Raw genomic sequence first — 10,111 nt, forward strand, 5'->3', positions numbered from 1 at the left:
GGAGACCTCGCGGACTACTGGACTTTGTTAAAGAAGAATGGGAAAGTGAACCAATCCAGCATAAAAGTGTTCTTGAATATGTCTCTCAAATGCAGGAGAGGATCCGAACTGTGATGCCGCTAGTTAAGGAACACTTACAAAAAGCCCAGGAGGCTCAACGACGGGTCTATAATAGGGCAGCCAAAATTAGGAACTTTCAAGTGGGGGATCGAGTAGCAGTGTTGATTCCCACTGTGGAAAGTAAATTCTTGGCCAGATGGCAAGGCCCTTTCGAGGTTGTAGAAAAAATGGGAGAGGTAAATTATAGAGTCCACCAACCAGGCAAGAGGAAACCCTTCCAGATATATCATGTAAACTTGTTAAAGCCCTGGACAGACAGGGAACCAGCGACCTCCCTGGCTAGTACAAAACTTGAGCCTCGGGTTGGGGTGGAGAGTGTCCAAATAGCAAATACCCTGTCTAAAACCCAAAGTCAGCAGGCAAAGGAGTTCTTACAGAGAAATAAAGAAAAATTTTCAGACTTGCCCGGGCTCACTAGTGTCGTAGAGCATGATATTGTCACAGAACCAGGAGTCAAAGTTTTTGTCCGGCCCTACCGCATTCCAGAGGCTCAAAGGAAGGCCGTTTCAGAGGAAGTAAAAAAGATGTTAGACCTGGGGATTATTGAGGAATCGCAGAGTGAGTGGTCGAGCCCGATTGTGTTGGTACCGAAGCCCAACGGGACTCTGCGATTCTGCAATGATTTCCGGAAACTTAATGAAGTTTCCCGGTTTGATGCCTACCCTATGCCCCGGGTAGATGAGCTTATCGAGAGACTAGGTCCAGCCAGGTATATCACTACGTTAGACCTTACCAAGGGGTATTGGCAAATACCGTTGACTAAGGCTGCTAGGGAGAAAACTGCTTTTTCTACCCCAGAGGGGAGTTTTCAGTACAAAAGGATGCCTTTTGGATTGCAAACTGCTCCAGCCACTTTCCAGAGAGCAATGGATAGGATTTTACGACCTCACCGGAAGTATGCCTCAGTATACTTGGACGATATAGTCATTTTTAGCAAAGACTGGGAATCACATTTGCCCAAAGTGCAGGCAGTGCTGGACTCTCTTTGGAAGGAGGGGTTTACAATAAACCCTGAAAAATGTGCTTTGGGAATGGAGGAGGTGAAATACCTGGGTTATATCGTGGGTAGAGGGGTAGTGAAACCTCAGGTCAACAAGATAGAGGCTATACAGAATTGGCCCCGCCCCCTCACAAAAAAGCAGGTACGTGCATTCCTGGGCATGGTGGGATACTACAGGAGGTTTGTACCCAACTTTGCCACGTTGGCGGCTCCGTTGACCGATCTGACTAAGGGTCGGAAATCGGTCATGGTGGAGTGGAATGCAGACGCTGAAAAGGCTTTTTTGGAGCTCAAGTCGGCGCTGTGCCAACACCCTGTCCTTGTAGCACCCAATTTTTCAAAAGAATTTATTGTCCAGACTGATGCTTCCGATGTAGGATTGGGAGCGGTGTTGTCACAGGTTATTCATGACGAGGAACACCCGATAGTCTTCCTCAGCAGGAAGTTAACACCAGCGGAGAAAAACTATGCCATAATTGAACGAGAGTGTCTGGCCATTAAGTGGGCTCTGGAATCCCTCAGATATTACCTTTTGGGGAGGAAGTTTAGGTTGATTTCTGACCATGCCCCTTTAACATGGCTGAGACAGGGAAAAGGGACTAATGCCAGGGTTACCCGGTGGTTCCTGGCACTCCAGGAATTTAAGTTTGTAGTGGAGCATAGGCCCGGGAGACTGCATCAAAACGCAGATGCCCTCTCCCGAGTCCATTGTTTGAGCTCCACTGTTGCCTCCACCTCCTTGGCGTTGGGGCACAGGGGGGGGGGGATATGTAATGGACGCCGTGGCTGGGTCCTGGAAGGACGCTATATTTCCCCTCTGTTTGGGTTGTGCTCTCTTTAGGGAATGAAAATTGATTAACCCACCTGTTAGAGGAAGTGTCTTTAAAAGGCAAGACAGGAAGTTGTAGATGTGTGTGGAGGAGTGGAGAACACATGGTGGATGGTGTTTGGCGTTTGTTTTGGGTTGCAGCAACTGAAGTGGACAGCAGTGTCCTGTTTGGAAGGCTCCTGGCAGGAGAAGCTACCTGCCATCAAGACCAAGCTCTGTTTCTGATAAGGACAGCTGTTCTGGACTTTGCAAGTCGGTGAGACTACAAATCTTTTTTCTTTTGTTTTTGGCTGCTGTAAAGCTATTTAAGTTAATAAACCGTTTGTTGTATGAAAAGCCTGTGTCCTGCGGTCTACCTGGTCCCCCGAACATTACAATATATATACACACATATACACACACACACTGTATATATATGATCATAAGTGATCCAAATGCTATATACCAAACGTTTTAAGAAAACACTGATAACCTGTATACATGTTGCATTATAAATACATGTGAGATTAAAAGTAGGTGTAGCGGCCATAACCCGTTGCAGGGCGGCCTTGATTTAATGGACTTACCGGTTACCTTCTCCTGGCCCGCTCTTCCACTTCTAGAGGTTCCCAGAGTTGATACCCAACGACTTGTACACTGACACAGATGAATTCCTTTCAAAAAGTTTTATTTTGCAGTAGAACTTTTTCAAAAAAACATTCTCTAAGCCCCTGTACACACGGGTCGGACATTCCGACAACAAAATCCATCGGATTTTGTCCGACAGATTTTGTCCGAAACTTGTGTTGCATACACACAGTCGGACAAAGTTGTCAGAAAATCCGATCGTTCGTAACGTGACGACGTTATTTAGTTAGGACGGGACTACGTTCAGGCGAGTAGCCAATAGCTTTGGTCTAGGAATTTGATCTGAGCATGCGTGGCACTTTGTCCGATCGGGATTCTCTACACACAATCGGACAAAGTCCCATCGGATCGTGTTGTCGGAAAGTTTTATAGCCCAGCTGGAAAACTTGGTCCGTCGGATAATCCGACGGAAACAGTCCGATGGAGCCCACACACAGTCCGATTATCTGACAACACGGTCCGATCGGACATTTTCCGTCAGAATGTCCGACCGTGTGTACAAGGGCTTAGGGAACAGAGGGCACGGGGTGAAGAACTCAAGCACCTTGAACTGCGGTTCTAGCAAAGTCTCTATTTCCACCCAGAGAGTAGCCACTCGCAGCTGGGCATTTCGAGGCTGAACAGATCTCTAGCCAAAGGTCATGGCAGTCAGCACATTGATTCAGAACTTGATCAATCAACTAAGGGTGAACAGGAACCTTTATCCAACCGTACCTGGAATGTTTCCCGCTTTCTTTATGGTACTGGAAAATTGTGAATTTGTCAACATCATTCATAACTCAGTAACCAGGCACTTCTCAGGATGCCACTTGCCGGCCCTCCTCCGAAGAGTCTTCCCCCGGTCACTTCCACGAGCTGTGGTGTCCCTCCAAGCCAAGAGCACACCCGGACACCCGGACACTTTGAATCCTCCCTCAGTTACTGCGCCTCGGACCAGCAGGTTCCGAGACTCGGGAACAGACGGATCCCTACCCCAGACCAGGCCGGTCTATCAGGGGCCACAAACAGGAACATGTTGTGGGATGTCGAACACCCCGTGACCAGGACCCCTCACGGGGCTACCCCGGTCCTGGAACCAGAACAGACCACACGGGTCTCTCGAACAACTCCGGAACCCTGAATACGTGACCCACACCCCTTTAAGTACCCCCTCCCAGACTCCTTAGCGGGGCCCCAGCACTCCCGCTGATTGGCTCCGAGAGGGCCGATACAAAAACATCCAACCAGACTTGGTTCTAGCCCGTCATGTGCCCCTCACCGCTCACATGACCAGCCAGAACTTCTAAACACAGCCCGGCCAGACTGGTGTTAGGCCCACCTACAATAATTAACCCCTCAGCACCTTTATTGTCCTGAGGTCAAAAACTAAATTTACAATGCGTGTGACATTTCATCCCAAATGTCATCCGCTACACAGAAATGTAATATTTTAATATAGAATGAAGGACTGTGTTTTAGAGACCATCATGGTTGTAAAGACACAGAAACCTTAACCTCATCTACATAAAATTACATATAAGTGTTCATAGGATTGGCAGGAGTCATGCATCTGTCCATATATATATCCATTGTGTGTATATTAATTAATCAAATTCTTACTAAATGATTATATTTTATACCAATTGCTGGAGGTCCATAAACAATATATACATACATTCATAGCCCCAATATATAGATATATACCCATTATAAAAGAAAACATCTTTTTCTTGTAACAAATAATTTTAGAACACATTTCTGTCCTCAGACACACCCAGTGGCTGAAGATGATATTACCTAAAAAAATATTTCAGGTAAAACATTCGAATTTCCCAACCAATGGAGAATGAGCCAAACCTGATGGGTTTTACTTCCTCTTTGTTTCCCTGCAAAGTTAAAGCATAATGGGTTAGTATGCATCACATCGCACAGTAGCCCATTATGTGTCACGTACCTGAAACCGAAGCCTGCGATGTCACCGCTGTCCCCTCTTCCACAAAGCATCCATCTTCCTTTCCGGGTATTGTGGCTCCGGTGCTGTGATTGGCCGGAGCCACGATGACGTCACTCCCACGCATGCGTGTGGGATCTGCCAGCCATCTCCTTTAGAAACGGCACGCTTGCCGTTTCTAAAGGAGTCTAAAGTGCGCCGTTGTCTATGGCGCATGCGCTGTAGACATCGTGATCGCCTTTTTTGTAAATATCTCCTAAACCGTGGTGGTTTGGGAGATATTTCGAGCACCTACAGGTGAGCCTTAATCGAGGCTTACCTGTAGATAGAAGTGCTTGTAACGGGTTGCGTGTCTCCTGATGCTGGAGAAGTCTATGCAACTCCTCAGGTGAAGAGCTTATCAGCTGTTATAGTATATGTGGTCTGTTGTAGTACATGGAGATCATATCCCCCTTATGTATTTATACATGGTGATCATATCCCCCCTTAATCTCCTCTTCTTAGGAGAGAATAAATTCAGTTCCTCTAATCTTTCCTCATAGCTGAGCTCCTCCGTGCCTCTTATCAGTTTGGTTGCTCTTCTCTGCACTTTCTCCAGTTCCCCGATATCCTTTCTGAGAACTGGAGCCCAAAACTGAACTTCATATTCCAGATGAGGTCTTACTAATGATTTGTACAGATGATATCTCTCTCTCTGGAGTCCATACCTCTCCTATACAGGAAAGGACTTTCCTCGCTTTGGAAACCGCAGCTTGGCATTGCATGTTATTATTGAGCTTATGATCTACCAAAACCCCCAGATCCTTCTCCACTATGGATCCCCCAGATCCTTCTCCACTATGGACTCCCCCAGATCCTTCTCCACTATGGACTCCCCCAGATCCTTCTCCACTATGGACTCCCCCAGATCCTTCTCCACTATGGAATCCCCCAGATCCTTCTCCACCATGAACTCCCCCAGATCCTTCTCCACTATGGACACCCCCAGATCCTTCTCCACCATTGACTCCCCCAGATCCTTCTCCACTATGGACTCCCCCAGATCCTTCTCCACTATGGACTCCCCCAGATCCTTCTCCACTATGGACTCCCCCAGATCCTTCTCCACTATGGACTCCCCCAGATCCTTCTCCACTATGGACTCCCCCAGATCCTTCTCCACTATGGACTCCCCCAGATCCTTCTCCACTATGGACTCCCCCAGATCCTTCTCCACTATGGAATCCCCCAGATCCTTCTCCACCATGAACTCCCCCAGATCCTTCTCCACTATGGACACCCCCAGATCCTTCTCCACCATTGACTCCCCCAGATCCTTCTCCACTATGGACTCCCCCAGATCCTTCTCCACTATGGACTCCCCCAGATCCTTCTCCACTATGGACTCCCCCAGATCCTTCTCCACTATGGACTACCCCAGATCCTTCTCCACTACGGATTCCCCCAGATCCTTCTCCACTACGGATCCCCCCAGATCCTTCTCCACTACGGATCCCCCCAGATCCTTCTCCACTACGGATCCCCCCAGATCCTTCTCCACTACGGATCCCCCCAGATCCTTCTCCACTACGGATCCCCCCAGATCCTTCTCCACTACGGACTCCCCCAGATCCTTCTCCACTATGGACTCCCCCAGATCCTTCTCCACTATGGACTCCCCCAGATCCTTCTCCACTATGGACTCCCCCAGATCCTTCTCCACTATGGACTCCCCCAGATCCTTCACCACTATGGACTACCCCAGATCCTTCTCCACTATGGAATCCCCCAGATCCTTCTCCACCATGAACTCCCCCAGATCCTTCTCCACTACGGATCCCCCCAGATCCTTCTCCACCATGGACTCCCCCAGATCCATCTCCACCATGGACTCCCCCAGATCCATCTCCACCATGGACTCCCCCAGATCCTTCTCCACTATGGATCCCCCCAGATCCTTCTCCACCATGAACTCCCCCAGATCCTTCTCCACTATGGACTCCCCCAGATCCTTCTCCACTATGGACTCCCCCAGATCCTTCTCCAGTATGGATCCTCCCCAGATCCTTCTCTACTATGGATCTCCCCAGATCCTTCTCCACCATGGACTCCCCCAGATCCTTCTCCACTATGGATCTCCCCCAGATCCTTCTCCAATATGGATCCCCCAGATCCTTCTCCACTATGGACTCCCCCAGATCCATCTCTACCATGGACTCCCCCAGATCCATCTCTACCATGGACTCCCCCAGATACATCTCCACTATGGATCCCCCCCCCAGATCCTTCTCCAGTATGGATCCTCCCAGATCCTTCTCCAAAATGGACTCCCCCAGATCCTTCTCCACTATGGACTCCCCCAGATCCTTCTCCACTATGGACCCTCCCAGATCCTTCTCCACTATGGACCCTCCCAGATCCTTCTCCACTATGGACCCTCCCAGATCCTTCTCCACTATGGACTCCCCCAGATCCTTCTCCACTATGGACTCCCCCAGATCCTTCTCCATTATGGGTCCCCCCAGGTCCTTCTCCACTATGGATCCCCCCAGATCCTTCTCCACTATGGACTCCCCCAGATCCTTCTCCACTATGGACTCCCCCAGATCCTTCTCCACCATGGACTCCCCCAGATCTTTCTCCACTATGGACTCCCCCAGATCCTTCTCCACCATTGATTCCCCCAGTTGTACTTCCCCTAGTATGTATGATACATATTCCCAGCCCCCAAGTGCAAAACTTTACATTTATCAACATTAAATCTCATTTGCCACATAGTCGCCCAATTAGACAGAGCATTGAGGTCGGCTAAAGTATATGTAGTCCAGTCTTATTATATAATAGATTTCTTATAGACCCCAGTCTAAGAATAAACTATGAAAATTACATAAAACACTCACTCTGTATCTTCTGAGACCTTGCTGATGTTCTTCACCTTGGTTGCTCTGCTACTTCCCCAAGTTGCCCAATATATGTTTGGCACCTGGACCAATGAGGATGGGTGAGGAGACGGAGAACCTTTCAGCCATGCCTATTAAAGGGCACAACGTCTATGAAGATCTACAGGTTCTACTGGTTTTACTAGGAGGTACCCATCTGTGTCCTCTCCAAGGTGCTGGATGGTTAACTATTTTGCTTGATGTAGCTCAGAAAAAATTTGGCAAGTGTGAAATGACTTTGTATGTCATGTTATGAAATCCGGTGCCAACCCTGAGAAGAGTTCTGTTAACTCCTGTTGTGACTTCAAAGTCTAAGGCCAGTTTCACCCGGGCTCCGGCTTGTATAAGAACCGTGTGAACAGCAAGCTTTGTTGACGCTTTTAAGCCTTGTACACATGTCGTTCGCCAACAAAACCGTGGAAATTTGTCTGAAGGGCGTTGGCCCAAACTTGTCTTGCATACACACGGCCACACAATTGTCAGCCAACAAATACGAACGTAATGACGTACTATGTGTTTTTTCAGCTCTTTAGCGCCACCCTTTGGGCTCCCTCTGCTAATTTTGTGTTAGTAGAAGTTTGGTGAGTGTTGATTCGCACTTTTCTTATCGCGCTTTTCTTTTCGCGCTTTTCATTTCTCACTTTTCAGTTTGTTTCTGAGCGGCCGTTCGTCAACCAGCCATGTTGCGGAATTGGAGGAGAAAACTTGTTATTTATTATCTGCCTCGGAGTTATTGCTTTGACATTATTTTTTTAGTTGAATAATAATGATTTCATTTGTTATATTTTCTATATTTTTGGATGCATAGAACGCTCTTTTTGGTTAAGTTCTATTGGCAGATATCGTGTCTAATTTTATTTGTTTTCTTTTTTAATGCACAATAAAAAAAAATGTGTTGAATAATACTTGGCTGTGTGTTTTACTTCAAATGACAGTTGGGAATCGGCAGTTACATTTTATAAAATACAAAGTAACATTGACAAGGGACACAACATAGTTGTATCTTTCATCTTATAAACTCCGGGATAATGGTGTTGTGGTAACTTGCCAAAATTAAATAAAAAAAGCATAATAATATTATTCTTGATATCACTAGAAAATAAAAGCCTTTGAAACTTTGAAACAGAAAAGCAGCTTCATTATTATCCCATTAAAGAAGAAGAGAATTGTGCGCTGCATTTCCACATTTCATACTTTGCTGCGTCACGAATGTTAATTCTCCATTACAAACACTAGTGTACAAGACCGACCGCTTCTGCTTCCGAGCATGCGTGTTTGTACTTTGGACATTTGTCCGACGGACTTGTGTACACACGCTCGGAAAATCCAGCAACAGACATTTGTACGTGGAAAGTATTAAAACCTGCCATCCAACATTTGCCCGCGGAAAATCCGACAACAATTGTCCGATGGAGCGTACACACGGTCGCATTTTCCTCCAACATCCTGACAACACAGAACACAAACGGGCACTGATATGCCGCACTGATGGAAACTGATGAGGCTGCACTAATGGCCACTAAAGAGGCAGCACTGATGGACACTGATATGCTGCACTGATGGGCACCTAAATGCTGCACTGATGGGCACTAATAAGCTGCACTGATGAGGCTTCACTGATGGCCACTGATGAGGCGGCAGTGATGGCCACTGAAAAGCTGCATGGGCACTAATGGGGCCGCACTCAGGGCCGTCTTTAAGGCAGGGCAAAAGGGGCAGCTGCCCTGGGCCCTGTCATTGTTGTGGGGCCCAAAGCAGCTGCCTCATACTTGCCAGCTATCCCAGTTTAAATTTCCTTGTCCCTTGAAGTTTTAGCCCTGTTGTGTACAGATGACTCACCTGCAGACCCTGTGTTTACATGTAAATAACTGGCATTCATATGTAAATAGCAGCGGCATTACTAAGCAAATAGCCATGGCCATCTGCATTGATATGTAAATAAAGGGGACATTCATATGTATATCATGCTTCCCTGCGGTGAGGAGATGATGTGCTGTAACCTCCAGCAATCAGTGAGCAGTATTACTGTACAGTAATCTCTAGCAACTAATTAACAAGCAGAAATCATTTGCTGTAACCTCTAGCAACTAATCAGTGAGCCGTAATGTGTGCTGTAACTTCTAGCAACCAGTCAGTAAGCAGTAATGATATGTTGTAACCTCTGGCAACCAATTACAATTGCTGCCTGACCTGATACAGTAAACTGATTTTAAGTCCAGCTTCTATTTACTGTATGTCTCAGAGAAGGTGGAGAGTGAAATTGCATGGGAGGGGGCCCCCAAAAAATGTTTTGCCCGGGGTCCAATCAATATTAAAGACGGCCCTGGGCCCGCACTGATGGGCACTAATGAGGCTGCACTGATGGGCACCAATGAGGCTGCATTGATGGGCACTGATATGCTTTATGTTAATATTGGTAAAGTTGTTGTTGTTAATATTTATTTTTGTAACCTAATGTAACAAAATGTAACAGTCATTTCATGAGTAAAATTATGAGGGCGTGTTTAGGGGTGGAATTAGGGGTGGGGCAGGGTAGGGGTTGGGTGGGGCAACTAGTGGTGAGTATCTCTTAAGGCCTAGCTAGTAGCCCAGAACTTGAAATTCTGAGCCCTGAACTATGGGATATATATATATATATATATATATATATATATATATATATATATATATATATATATATATATTTA

At 46.8% G+C, this 10,111-nt stretch overlaps 1 protein-coding gene across 2 annotated transcripts in view; it reads right to left on the reverse strand.

The window, feature by feature from the left end:
* Positions 1–7,547, reverse strand: part of DPEP1 (dipeptidase 1) — a 64,055-nt gene extending 56,508 nt beyond the window's left edge. Inside the window, exon 1 of one of the 2 annotated variants that reach the window (XM_077450979.1) lies at positions 7,386–7,547. The gene's annotated coding sequence lies outside the window, so the exon portion shown is untranslated. The remainder of the gene's footprint in view (positions 1–7,385) is intronic. The other variant, XM_077450972.1, reaches the window with a different exon arrangement.
* Between the last annotated feature and the right edge of the window lie 2,564 nt (positions 7,548–10,111).

Source organism: Lithobates pipiens, unplaced genomic scaffold (genome assembly GCF_037356315.1).
Source record: "Lithobates pipiens isolate NorthernLeopardFrog02 unplaced genomic scaffold, aLitPip1_a1.2 Scaffold_10, whole genome shotgun sequence".
Taxonomy (NCBI): domain Eukaryota; kingdom Metazoa; phylum Chordata; class Amphibia; order Anura; family Ranidae; genus Lithobates; species Lithobates pipiens.